The sequence below is a fragment of the Salvelinus alpinus genome, chromosome 8, assembly GCF_045679555.1.
Source record: "Salvelinus alpinus chromosome 8, SLU_Salpinus.1, whole genome shotgun sequence".
NCBI lineage: Eukaryota > Metazoa > Chordata > Actinopteri > Salmoniformes > Salmonidae > Salvelinus > Salvelinus alpinus.
Window position 1 is genome coordinate 24,663,306 of NC_092093.1, and position 14,720 is coordinate 24,678,025.

At 46.1% G+C, this 14,720-nt stretch overlaps 1 long non-coding RNA gene across 1 annotated transcript in view; it reads right to left on the reverse strand.

Annotated features, from left to right (window-relative positions):
- Positions 1–552: 552 nt before the first annotated feature.
- Positions 553–14,720, reverse strand: part of LOC139582765 (uncharacterized) — a 33,860-nt gene continuing 19,692 nt past the window's right edge. The window contains exons 2-3 of the long non-coding RNA XR_011676424.1: positions 757–1,057; positions 553–653 (exon numbers count right to left, since the gene is read on the reverse strand). This is a non-coding gene — a long non-coding RNA (uncharacterized lncRNA). The remainder of the gene's footprint in view (positions 654–756; positions 1,058–14,720) is intronic.

Consider the following 14,720-nt stretch of genomic DNA (forward strand, 5'->3'; position numbering starts at 1 on the left):
TCTATGGGTTCCCCTGACTCCATCTCTAAGTCTGACAACCATTCGGGCGTACCCGCCATCTTGTGACGCATCTCGATATGGAATTGGTCAATACTTCATGCTTTCTCTTTGCTTGGACTCTGTCTCAGCCAATCAGAGGAGCTCCTTAAAAGATCAGATGAAGCCTGTTTCCCACGGTGACAAGAGGTCAAAAGGTTACCAGGAGTGCAGTATGAGTGGCAAATGTTTTCTGTTCTTTTTTTCTTATTTTTTCTCCCTTTACATATTTTTCCCCTCTCTTATTTGGGTTCCAATGTGATTTCTATTGGATTTCTGTATTTAAAAAAAACAAAATAAAAAAATAGGACTTTTGATATTTGTGTATTCTGTTTTTCCTCCTGTGTTGGTCAGTCCTTGCTGTGAGTCACTCACTCTTCTGCCTTCTGGTGGTCTAGGGAGACACAGCACCAAGAGTCAGACCTCTCCCTCTCATTCTCCCTCTCATTCTCCCTCTCCCTCTCCCCATGCCCCCCCCCCCCCCCTTCTAGTTCAAATGACTTGTCACGTCTGAGTAAATGTCATTACCTTGAAGTACAAGTAGAAGGCAGTGATGGCTGTCAGTAGGATCAGCAGCACTACAACATGTCTGATGATGAAGGTGGGCAGAGGAGAGGCTGCAAACGGAAGCACGTTTAATGAAGGGACTGATCATCATCAGATAGATCTGTGGGAAATCTGTCAATGAAAAAGTTATAAGTCTGATTCAAATTCAGTTACCTGTGAGGGAGAGGAACTCTCAGAGTAGAAGTTATGAGAGAAAACATAATTCTCATAAACACAGCTGTAATTCTTTTGGTGGGAGTCATTTACAGCGGGGAAGAGGAAGGCAGCAGAGTGATTGACAGCTGTCTGGGTTCTGTTGGAGCCGGGGAACGTGAGGAGGAAGGAGCCTCCTGGGTACTGTGGCTAAGTGGAATAGGTGAGGGTGAAGCTGTGGCCCCTGAACACCTCAGGCTCCTGGTGGCCCCTGGAGACCCCTCCCATTGAGTCAGGGAGATATCAGGCTGGACCAGGAGATCTGTAACAATACAAGAGAACAGGAAAAACCTATTCAACAAGTTTCCTATAGATATGACAATAACATCAGCATGTAACAGTGCTAGCCGCCCTCACTCACATGGCAACATGAGTAGTGTCACTGAGACACCATATGTTAATATCAGGATTAAGCAGGACACCTGTAACAAGAGAGATATGACAATAACATTGTTATGTGACAGTGCTAGCGAGTAGCAACGTTCACTGAGATAACACTCAAATACAAAAGCATTCTGTGATATTTAATTAAGTTGTATTTGATTCTTACTTGACTGAGTGATCTATTTTGCAAAGACTTACAAGCTACACAGTCATCGTGAGAGGTGCAGAGGAAGTTTTATGAATGAAGGAAATCAGTTGAATATAATTTCACAGATCACTCAGGTAATAACAGTGGAGCCACAGTGGAGCTTACAACCCAGTCCTCGTCCTATCTGGCCAGCCAACTGGTTCTATCTGGCCAGCCAACTGGTTCTATCTGGCCAGCCAACTGGTTCTATCAGATGGGACCAGTCGGCCAGACAGATATGACTGGTTGGCCGGCTAGCCAGATAAGGCCAGTCGGCAGGCCAGATAGGACCAGTCATCTGACCAGATAGGACCAGTCGGCCGGCCGGCCAGATAAGACCAGTCAGCATGCCAGATAGGACCTGTTGTCCGGCCAGATAGGACCAGTTGGCTTGCCAGATAGAATGTTCCCTCTAAGCTGCTCCTGTGCTTGGGCAAGCAGTAACCCGAGGATGCCATGCAGCTCCCAAGACTGCCGTGCAGAGCGCAGAAGAAATATCAGCCCATGGAGAGAAGCACAAGATTGAACTTCACTCAACTTTCTAGAGTTTTCCCTGTTAGTTAACACCACTATCAATGTTTCCCTCTACTGTGGCAATTGTGATCGAATCAACGCAGTGTTAGCCACTTTCAACATACCGAAACAAAACAAACTATGCAATAGATTTTGTTGTAGGCAAAACACATCGGAGTAGGATTCTATTGGGCAGGACTCAGGCTGTACTCTACACAAACCGGTGCAGCATTACCAATCAGAGATGCAGTAGGGCTATATGCAAATCGAACTTTCCCATTTATGGATCTGTGCCATTTAGTTTCAACTGGACTGTGTTTACAGCTGTGTTCTTGTGTACATGCCTTTGTTTTAAGATCAAAGCAAGAGATGCATGTAGCCACGTGTGCGCATTTAGTTCATATCCTTTGCTAGTTAGTGAGTTAATAGTCCAGTTATAAATCATTTGTAGTCAGCAATGGGGGAGTGATTGCTTCCTACAAGAGCACAAAACGTGGACATTTCTAGACATCTTTGAAAAGCGAGTCAGGTAAAGAGCTTTTTTTTTGTCTTAAAGGGGCAGTGTTTTATTTTGAGAAAGGCTTAAATAAGCTAAGTAGCCAATAGCCAGAGAGGAAGAGAAAGTGTGTTGGAGGACTGAAGATGGTGGTGCAGAATGCCTCATGAGAAATCGCAATATTAATTATCTCTAAAACGGACTAAATAGTAGCATTTCCATTTACTCGTGGGCAATAACATTCAAGCTGGATAATAACCCCCAAAAACATATAAGGCTACAGAAGTTCATTGATAAATATTAGGAACACAGTCAAGGTCAAAACATGTCAGTGTGGAACCAGGGGGAAAAAGGAGAACAAAACTCCAAGAGAAAACTATGAGATTCCTCGGCAGACACCAATGATTTATGCTTTTCACAACCTGGTACAGTAAGAATGGAAACCAACCTGCTAAAATCAATAACGTATAACCTGGTTGTACTTGACCTTGTCAGTAAAGAAATATAGAATTAGTGACGAAAAAGCTGCTACAATGGAGAAAGAAACAAACAAGCTAAAAGATACAGTCAATACTATTGAAATGGACATTAAAGAACTTAAAAAGGAGAACATCTTTCTGAAAGAAGCCTTACTTGGAATACAGACTAGATCCATGTGAGAAAATCTGGTAGTTACTGGTATTAAAGAAAATGAGGGTGAAGATCCTGAAAGCATGGTGAAAGAATTCCTCTTTAAAGTGCAACAGATCCCAGATGATACTGTCGACAAAATCAAAATTTAATCAAACTTGAACGTGTACACCATTTCGGACAGAGAGTACAGCGATATGAGCGCCCAATCGTTGTCACGTCCGTCGTTTAAATAAATCGGACCAAGGCGCAGCGTGAGTAGAGTTCCATATATTTATTACAGTGAAACTTTAAAACAACAAAGATTAACGAATGTGCAAATACGTAGCGAACAATGGCACTAACTCTAAACAATATCCCACCTTGCAGGTGGGAAAAGGAACACACTAAGTATGATCCCCAATTAGAGGGAACGATATTCAGCTGCCTCCAATTGGGAACCATACTCACACACCAACATAGAACTATAATAACTAGAAAACCCCCCTAGTCACGCTCTGACCTATTACACCATAGAGAACCCCGGGGGCTCTCTATGGTCAGGGCGTGACAATCGTTGGCAAACTTGCGATCTTTAAAGATAATAAAAGAATGGTTAAAAGCCTGGGCAAATGACTCGCTGGCACAAAAATAACAAGGGCGTGACAGTACCCCCGCCTCCCCCCAAAGGTGCGGACTCCGACCGCAAAACCTGAACCTAGATGGGGAGGGTTAGGGTGGGCAACTAGCGTCGGTGGCGGCTCCGGTGCGGGACGTAGCACCCGCTCAGACCGCGGATCCGGCCATGAAGCCGGGCTGAACGCCATGCCCGGACTGGGCACCGGAGCAGAGGAAGGCTCCGGCCATGGAGCAGGACTGGACACCGTGCCTGGACTAGGCACCGGCGCAGAGGAAAGCTCCGGCCATGGAGCTGGACTGGACGCCGTGCCTGAACTGGGCACCGGCGCAGAGGAAGGCTCCAGCCATGGCACCGGCGCCGGAAGCTCCGGGCCGTTGACCGTCACTGGAGGCTCTGGACTGTGAACCGTCCCTGGAAGCTCCGGGCTGTAGACCGTCGCTGGAGACTCAGGGCTGGTGACACGCTCTTCAGGGCGAGTGCGGGGAGCCGGCACAGGACGTACCGGGCTGGGGAGGCGCACTGGAGGCCTGGTGCGTGGAGCCGGCACAGGTTTCACCGGACTGATGACACGCTCTTCAGGACGAGTGCGGGGAGCCGGCACAGGATGTACCGGGCTGGGGAGGCGCACTGGAGGCCTGGTGCGTGGAGCCGGTACAGGTTTCACCGGACTGATGACACGCTCTTCAGGGCGAGTGCGGGGAGCCGGCACAGGACGTACCGGGCTGGGGAGGCGCACTGGAGGCCTGGTGCGTGGAGCCGGCACAGGTTTCACCGGACTGATGACACGCTCTTCAGGACGAGTGCGGGGAGCCGGCACAGGACGTACCGGGCTGGGGAGGCGCACTGGAGGCCTGGTGCGTGGAGCCGGCACAGGTTTCACCGGACTGATGACACGCTCTTCAGGGCGAGTGCGGGGAGCCGGCACAGGACGTACCGGGCTGGGGAGGCGCACTGGAGGCCTGGTGCGTGGAGCCGGCACAGGTTTCACCGGACTGATGACACGCTCTTCAGGGCGAGTGCGGGGAGCCGGCACAGGACGTACCGGGCTGGGGAGGCGCACTGGAGGCCTGGTGCGTGGAGCCGGCACAGGTTTCACCGGACTGATGACACGCTCTTCAGGGTGAGTGCGGGGAGCCGGCACAGGACGTACCGGGCTGGGGAGGCGCACTGGAGGCCTGGTGCGTGGAGCCGGCACAGGTTTCACCGGACTGATGACACGCTCTTCAGGGCGAGTGCGGGGAGCCGGCACAGGACGTACCGGGCTGGGGAGGCGCACTGGAGGCCTGGTGCGTGGAGCCGGCACAGGTTTCACCGGACTGATGACACGCTCTTCAGGACGCCTGCGCTGCAGCATACATTTCTCTCCGATATCCCTCCTCACGCTGCTCCATCGACTCCCAGACGGTCTCTGGCTCTCTCCTTGGCTCGACCGACCGCCCCTTGTGCCACCCCCCAAAAAAAGTATCTTGGGGTTGCCCTTGGGCTGTTTGTGGCCGCGGACCCCGGCGTCATCGCTGTCCTCCTATACTCTTTGGCGACTCCCGCCAAGGAAGGGTCTCGCATCCACCCAGTATTTCCTGTATTTCCTTATATAACTCTCCTTTACCTCCTGGGCACGCTGCTTGGTCCTGTAGTGGTGGGATATTCTGTCACGTTCGTCGTAAGAATGAGTGGACCAAGGCGCAGCGTGAGTAGAGTTCCACATATTTATTACAGTGAAACTTCAAAAGAACAAAGATTAACGAATGTGCAAATACGTAGCACACATAGGCACTAACTCTAAACAATATCCCACCTCGCAGGTGGGAAAAGGAACACACTAAGTATGATCCCCAATTAGAGGGAACGATATTCAGCTGCCTCCAATTGGTAACCATACTCACACACCAACATAGAACTATAATAACTAGAAAACCCCCCTAGTCACGCTCCGACCTATTACACCATAGAGAACCCCGAGGGCTCTCTATGGTCAGGGCGTGACAATCGTTGGCAAATTTGCGTTCTTTAAAGATAAAAGAATGGTTAAAAGCCTGGGCAAAAGATTCGCTGGCACAAAAATAACAATGAATGAAAGTTCTGTACCCACACTTCAAGGTGAATAGACTTAAAGGGAAACGTGTAGCTCTCCTAGTCAATAAACTGTACATTGATAACCAACTGCTCCAAGACACAAAGACTACTCCATGGTTATTCTTAATAAAACAATGTTTCCATAGAGTAGTCGAATAATGAAACACCCAATACTATCCATGGTAGGGATTGTAATAAAAAAAAAAATCAGGAAAACAATAAAATACAACAATTATTAAGGAAATAAACTAGAAATACACGATAGCATTCAAGATTGGGAATGTTGTAAAATAAATAGTATTCGACTTTCTAGTATTATAAATAGATAAAAGACAGCATTAGAAGAAAGGATAATGATTGAAATAATACAGTACATCTTCAAACATAAGGAACTGGAACACAAAAGTACTTAAAAGCTGGAAATTAGATAGGAATCAACATGATTGGGATAAAAACACAGCAAACAGAAGACATACTGTAGAAGGCACATTATGTGGGTATGTGCGGGTGTATTGTGATGGAAGGTGGGGTGTGTTTTGGTGTTTGGAAAAGTGTGGAGTTAAGTGAGTGAAAAGGGAAAATGGTTGCAAATGCCAGAGCCCATGTGTGTGTCTCTGCGAGCAGGAGTTGTGACAGAGAGAGCTTTAAATTTTGTGCAGATTTTTTATTTTTATTGAACTTTTATTTCACTAGGCAAGTCAGTTAAGAACAAATTCTTATTTACGACGGCCTACCCTGGCCAAACCCGGACAGCGCTGGGCCAATTGTGCTCTGCCCTATGGGACTCCCAATCATGTCCGGATGTGATATAGCCTGGAATCGAACCAGGGACTGTAGTGATGCCTCTTGCACTGAGATGCAGTGCCTTAGACAGCTGTGTCACTCGGGAGCCAGATATGGAATATACATTTTAAAATAGATTATAAATATAGTTTATTTATTTATTGTCCAATCATGATGGAACGGGTCCCCAAACATATACCCTAGACACCCACCTGAGCGACCCACACACTAAGGAGAAGTCCTTATCTGTTTTATATGCCTACTGCAAGTAGCCTATATGCAGCCAAGACAGAAAGATTAATGCGGTCAGAGACCCACTAAAGCAGCACTGCCCCCTCAAGAGCCTGAGCCTGTCTGGCAGGGTTGGTCCAACAAAGCCAAAGCACCCAGATGGGTGAACATAATATACGAGGGATTTCTCAAAGCTGCTAATGAGAACCTTGATGACCTTATACCTAGTGCCCCCACCCAGGTAATGGCAGTACTAGCAACACTAGCTGCAGTAACCCATGGGGAGAGGGTCACACTCAGACAATCAGAGAGGGGGCAAATGATTGTGGCCCTGGTAGCACAAAATAATCAAAAGGTCTGATTGCACAGAGATGCTTGAGAAAATGGTCAAAACGGGGGACCAGCGTGTGTGTGTTTCAGGGTAGGGGGGTGTATCTGAGCGCCATCAGCTAGGACTTGACATTGGTTAATCAAATCTTCCCATTCTTGCTTAATTTTTGCATTCTTTCTCAAACAGCTACAACTGTATATGCATTCGCACATCAAGTTCTCTCTTAAGAAATACTTATCCCATGGGCAAAGAAACTCAAAAAGGGTGATGATATTAATGAACAGTCATTTTGATCTGGATGTGCAAATAGTTCAAACAGATCCGCAAGGTAGAATGATTATTTTAAATATGTTGTTGGACCATAAACAGATTTATGGCTACGGGCTCTGGCTGGTCCACTCGAGGATATTCAGAGACGTGTCCCGAAGCCACTCCTACATTGTCTTGGCTGTGTGTTAAGGGTTGTTGTCCTGTTGGAAGGTGAACCTTCGACCCAGTCTGAGGTCCTGAGCGCTCTGGAGCAGGTTTTCATCAAGGATCTCTCAGTACTTTGCTCCGTTTATCTTTCCCCCAATCCTGACTAATCTCCCAGTCTCTGCCACTGAAAAACATCCCCACAGCATGATGCTGCCACCACCATGCTTCACCGTAGGGATGGTGCCAGGTATTCTCCAGATGTGACGCTTGGCATTCAGGCCAAAGAGTTCAATCTTGGTTTCATCAGACCAGATAATCTTGTTTCTCGTGGTCTGAGAGTCCTGAAGGTGCCTTTTGGCAAACTCCAAGTGGGCTGTGTCGTGGCTGAATCATAATTAGTTAGGTAACATAGATAGATAAGATGTTATTTTCATCATATGCTTGTGAGATACTTGTCATTAGAATGGTTCCTTTTGGACTATAGGGTTGGCAGTGCATTTTCCCCTTCTGAGCTAGGGCTTAGTCACTTGGGGCCCAGAGAGGGGAGAGGTCAGGCTTGTCTTCAATTGTCAATGTATCTGTTAAACCATGTGGTGCTATGTAGAATATCAGAAGGGGAGGGGGACAGAATGGAACATTGTTTTCTTATGGGAATGTGTCTGTAACTATTCCTAAACCATGTGAAGGGATGGCGTTATTAATGGGGAACCAGTTAGTTATCTCATACAATGTCTGTACGCCAGTCACTCCCTACTTTTCTCATTGGGGGAAGGAGTATGGCAGTGTCTGGAACCATTGTATGTCCCCTCTGAGGTTGCCCTTATCTTGACCTAGTATATGACCTAAGAGGCTCACTGTCTTTTCTGAGCTTATCCAGGAAGGGGTGTATTTTAGATCGGAGTATCTAGACTTGACAATTGATATATGCCATTGGATGAGGTAATGTTGTGGTACCAAGCATGAGATTGAAACCTCGTCTTAGGAGACCAAACTGAACGATAATTTATAGCTAATGCTATCTAGCTATGGGATACTCCTCTTTCAAGTAAAGGGTTCTTTGTAAGTTGAGAGGGGTGTATCTTGGCTATAAATGAAACTAAGAATTGTTTTGTAAGGACTCAGAGAATTAATTTATAGACACTGAATTGATCTGAGAGTCAAAAAGGGCTATGGTGAAGCTTATATATTATTAAAGATGGAATTTATAATATAACTCTGACTTGTGTGTGGTTGGCTCTCTCATCATTGAGTAATACAGGAAATTACCACGGCAGCTGTCATGTGCCTTTTACTGAGGAGTGGCTCCGTCTAGCCACTCTACCATAAAGGCATGCTGCAGAGATGGTTGTCCTTCTGGAAGGTTTTCCCATATCCACAGAAGAACTCTGAAGCTCTGGTCAATGTGACCATCATGTTTTTGGTTACCTCCCTGACCAAGGCCCTTCTCCCAAATTGCTCAATTTGGCCGGGCGGCCAGCTCTGGGAAGAGTCTTGGTGGTTCCAATCTTCTTCCATTTAAGAATGATGGAGAACACTGTGTTCTTGGGGACCTTCAATGCTGCAGGAATTTGTTGGTACCCTTCCCCAGATCTGTAACTCGACAAGATCTACGGACAATTCCTTCGACCTCATGGCTTGGTTTTTGCTCTGACATGCACTTTCAACTGTGGGACCTTATATAGACAGATATGTGCCTTTCCAAATCATGTCCAATCAATTGAATTTCCCACAAGTGGACTCCAATGAAGTTGTAGAAACATCTCAAGGATGATCATTGGAAACAGGATGCACCTGAGCACAATTTCAAGTCTCATAGCAAAGGGTCTGAATAGTTATGTAAATAAGGTTTTTCTGTTTATTTTTTTAATTTTTTGCAAACATTTCTAAAAACTGTCTTTGCTTCGTCATTATGGGGTATTGTGTGTAGATTGCAGAAAACAATTATTTAATCAATTTTAGAATACGCCTATAACATAAAATGTGGAAAAAATCAAGGGGTCTGAATATTTTCCAGAAGCACAGTACATTTACAAAAAATATATATGGGGGATTGGAAATGGGCAAAGGGTAACATAATTTGGCCGATTTTCTTTAATAATGGTATAGGAACAATAATGTATTTTATTTTGTAAAGTGGTTTCTTGCATCAAACAACACAACAATATTTTCAGGCATCTCCTTGTCTGAAGGACAGGTGGATAAACAGGTTCATGCCAAACCCTGCATGTTTTTTTTCAAAAGTCTCATGGAATGTAGGCCTACATTGAACACCACACATTGGCTGCTTCTGTAGGCTGAATGATAGAACAGCTATTATTTAAAGCGGGTACAGCCTCTGTGTTCACAGCTCTGGAAGTTGCACAGAATTTTCACAACGTTCAAGTTTGAGGGAACATTACCGATCAGCCGGCCAGATAGTACCAGTCGGCAGGCCAGATAGGACCAGTCAGCAGGCCAGATAGGACCAGTCAGCAGGTCAAATAGGAACAGTCGGCATCCCAGATAAGACCAGTAGGCCGGCCAGATAGGACCAGTTGGCTGGCCAGATAGGACCAGTCAGCAGGCCAAAATAGAACCAGTCAGCAGGCCAGATAGTACCAGTCATCCAGCCAGATAGTACCAGTCGCCTGGCCGGCTAGATGGGACCAGTCGGCCGGCCAAGTAATAAATAAGGAAAATAATCAAATGTGCATGGCGTGGGTTTGGAATATGTTATCGTGATGACCCTTTGACCTTGTGTGTGTCTTTCTGGCGGTCAGTAAGAGTGTAGAGTACACCCAGAAGACTATGAATGAGGCTCTGCAGAAGGTGAAGGGAATGAGGGCTGACCTAGGAGGTATAAAGATTGTTCAGCCTTTAAAACATATCTACAGCCATCCCTGCCTTCCCGACCAGCCTAGACAGGTAGCTAACACAGCTTACTCATACACCTTATACACAAACAATCACATACACACTATAATTCAGACAGGTTCCCTCAAACTCCTCAGACCATTCCACGACATCAATCACATGTACTGCATGTTCACTACAATGGCATGTTACGTTACACAGAGTTACACCCAACCAATGGCATGTTTAGTTACAGAGTTACACCCAACCAATGGCATGTTTAGTTACAGAGTTACACCCAACCAATGGCATGTTTAGTTACAGAGTTACACCCAACCAATGGCATGTTTAGTTACAGAGTTACACCCAACCAATGGCATGTTTAGTTACAGAGTTACACCCAACCAATGGCATGTTTAGTTACACCCAACCAATGGTATGTTAATTTACACCCAACCAATGACATGTTTAGTTACAGAGTAACACCCAACCAATGGTATGTTTAGTTACAGAGTTACACCCAACCAATAACATGTTTAGTTACAGAGTAACACCCAACCAATGGTATGTTAATTTACACCCAACCAATGGTATGTTTAGTTACAGAGTTACACTCAACCAAATGTTGTATTTTGAGTGTGTGGTATTTAAAGTACCACACCACGCTTACTGGGACAGTTACTGAGGAAGCATACTCAGTGTACTGTACTTCAGGCCTGCACATACTGTACATTATTTAACGTTGAGCCATGATGAACATATCCTCGCTGTCGTCCCCAACTCTTCTTGCTCACCAATGAAGTCCTGGATCTGGTGAAGAAGAATGCCAGCTCTCAAAGTCATCCCACCCGCAACACGCACTGTTTCCCCTATCATTACCTAGCTGAGGCAGTGCTCCCATAGCTAGCTCTGTTACCTCCCACCGGAAAGAACTAGACTAACCTCTCACCATTACAATAACAGTCGAGGTTAGCATTTCTTTGAGGTATGATATTATATATCTATAAGTTTCTCACTCATCATTATTCACGATTCATTCAGGATTATCCGTAATCATGGTAGCATCCACATTAATGTAGAAGTGTTTAAAAACATATTATATTCTTATGTACAATTAAAATGACACAATAAATGATTTACCATTCATTCCTATTGGGCACAAAATAATCTGAAACACAACCAAAACGAACAGTGAATTTGTCCCAATACTTTTGCTCCCCTAAAATGGGGGACTATGTACAAAGCAATGCAGTAATTGCTAAATGGTTCACCCGACATGGATGAAAGTACCTTAAAATTAAAGTTGACAGTCTGCACTTTAACTTCATAGTTATCATTGATTTCCAATCCAAACTTTCGAAGTATAGAGCCAAAAGAATAAAAATGCTTCACTGTCCCAATAATGACAGAGGGCACCGCAATTCATATCATAGGCCTAATAGTACTGTAGCTCTTTTTACTGGCACACGATATACACTATGTATACAAAAGTATGTGGACACTCTTCAAATTAGGGTGCCAGGTGGACACCCTTCAAATGAGTGAATTCGACAATTTCAGCCACACACTTTGCTGACAGGTGTATAAAATCGAGCACACAGCCATGCTATCTCCATAGACAAACATTGGCAGTAAAATGGCTGAATAGCTCAGTGACTTTCAACGTGGCACCTTTCCAAAAAGTCAGTTCGTCAAATTTCTGCCTTGCTAGAGCTTCCCCGGTCAATTGTAAGTGCTGTTATTGTGAAGTGGAAAAGTCTAGGAGCAACAACAGCTCAGCCGGAAAGTGGTAGGCCACACAAGCTCACATGATGGGACCGCCGAGTGCTGAAGGAGGTAAAAATCATCTGTCCTCAGTTGCAATACTCACTACCGAGTTCCAAACAGCCTCTGGAAGCAACGTCAGCACAAGAACTGTTCGTCGGGAGCTTCATAAATTGGGTTTCCATGACCGAGCAGCCGAACACAAGCCGTATATCACCATTCGCAATGCCCTATTTGATCAGCTGGCCAGAGCTAAGTGTTTTTGCCGGCTGGCTGGACCTAGCTATCTGAACGGCCGGACGGACCTACCTGTCTTGCCGGCCAGACAGTTAGGTCCAGATAGGTAGGTCCGGCAGGCCGGCCAGACGGGTAGTTCAGGACGGACGGACCTAGCTATCTGGCCGGCTCTCTGACCTGACCTAGCTTTCTGGCCAGCCAGCCGGACGTAGCTTTCTTTCCGGACCTAGCTCTCTGGCCGGACCTAGCCTAGTTATCTTGCTAGCCGGCCGGACCTAGCTCTCTGGCCGGCCTGCCAGACCTAGCTCTCAGGCCGGACCTAGCTCTCTGGCCCGACCTAGCTCTCTGCCCGGCCATCCGGACCTAGCTCTCAGGCCCGCTAGGCTGTCGGACATAGCTCTCTGGCCAGCCGGCCGGACCTAGCTCTCTGGCTGGTCGGCTGGACCTAAATACCTGGCAGGCTGGCCTGCCGGACCTGCCTACTTAGCTGGCCAATTGGTTCCGGCCGGCTGGCCAGGTATATTAGGTCAGGTTGGTAGATTGGCCCAACCGACCAGATTGGGCCAGTCAGACAGCTAGACCTACCTACTTGGCAAATCGGATGTTTGGATCTACTTGGCAGGCCAGCGGCCGGACCCGCCTACCTGGCCAGTCGGCCTGCCCATCCCATCTGGCCGGCCGGTCGGTCCTATCTAGCCAAACCTGCCTACCTGGTTGTCCAGCTGGCCGGATCTACCTACCTGGCTGGCCGGCGGGCCAGTCCTACCTACCTGGCATCGGAGTAGGATTCTATTGCATTGACACGCACTACTCAGCTCATAATCTACACAGACCGGTGCGGTATAAACAATCACAGCTGCAGTAGGCCTATATGTAAATAGACCATTGCCATATATGGATCTGTGCCATTTACTTTGAGCTGGACTGTGTTTACAGCATGAGTGGTTGTGAGTAGATGCGCTTGTTTTGAGATCAAAGTGAGACCTGCATGTAGCCACCTGTGCACATTTTGTTCATATCCTATGCTAGTTAATGAGTTATTAACCTAGTTATAGATCATTTGTAGTCAGCAATAGGGGAGTGATTGCCTCCTACAAGAGCACAAACGTGTACATTTCTAGGCATTCTTTGAAAAGCGAGTCAGGTAAAGAGCATTTTTTCTGTCTTGAGACAGTCTTGAGACAGGCTTGAGACTTACTGTACAGACACTTACATATAGAATAGAATATAACTTTATTGTCCAACCGAGATGGATTTTTGGGGGGGGTGGAGAGGTACAGAGGGCTGCCACACTGGGCGCCCAGGGAGCTGTTGTTGTGGGGCTTAAGTGCCTTGTTCAAGAGCACAACAGCAGGCAATGGCATCTAGGATACGAGCAACCCTCCAGTTACCAGCTCACTCCCGGTTGCCAGCTCACTTCCCACAAGATTTTTACCGTCAGACCTGGGATTCACTACGCTACCCCCACTACTAGTATACATTCAAACCCACCTTACACCCATTGGCTGCTATAATTCTGTGTGACTGGATCATATGTGTGTCTATAAATAATTCCAGGCCTACATGTTGTTGTAACTGTGTTAATATGCACTGTTACGGACACATCTACTATCAGAACCAAGCACTGCAAAGCACCAACACACAAACATGGATTTATTCTAAAAAACTAAATTCCACTTGGCTGATTTGCATAATTAAATGTAACATGGCGCAATTAACTGAAACATACCGGCGGAATACAATTCACTGTCTTCATTTCACAAAAAATTACAGAGTCGTATAGAAAGGAGAATAATTAGTTTGTGCTGAGAAACAGCAGCACAGATGTAAAAACAATTATGAAATATACAATGAGATCACTAATCTGCAAGAGATGGAAAGAGAGAAAATGTATAATTCTACAATTTGTAAAGGAATTATCTGTGGAAGTAAACCAATATTGTAAATATTCTGTTTGTGGTAGCAAAGTGATTCTGCTTGCAGGAGCAAGGCGAGGAAGATGAGAAATACATTTAATCCTAATTGTATCTGCTGGGAGGAAGGTCACCCTTACTGAGACCATCTGGCCATAGAGGTGTAATAACTTCAGGAGGAGTGTGTGTGTGTGTGTGTGTGCGTGATTGTGTATGTGTGTGTGTGTGAGAGAGTGTGTCTGTGTATGTGCGTAATGAGAGTCTGCTTAATGGTATTGTTGTATCTATGTGTGTGAGGAGGGGAAGGGGGGTGTCACGGCTAGTCTTCTACAGCATGATACTAAACACACACAAATGAGCATACACACACATACACCGTCTGAGAGCGAAGCAGCAAGATTAATGGCACCTGGCTTTGGATATGGCAAAGCGTTCCACTTAGGTGCTCTGAGCACAGGGCTCTTTAATTACACAGACCAAATGGCCTCAGGAGAAAAGGCCCCAAAATACACCAC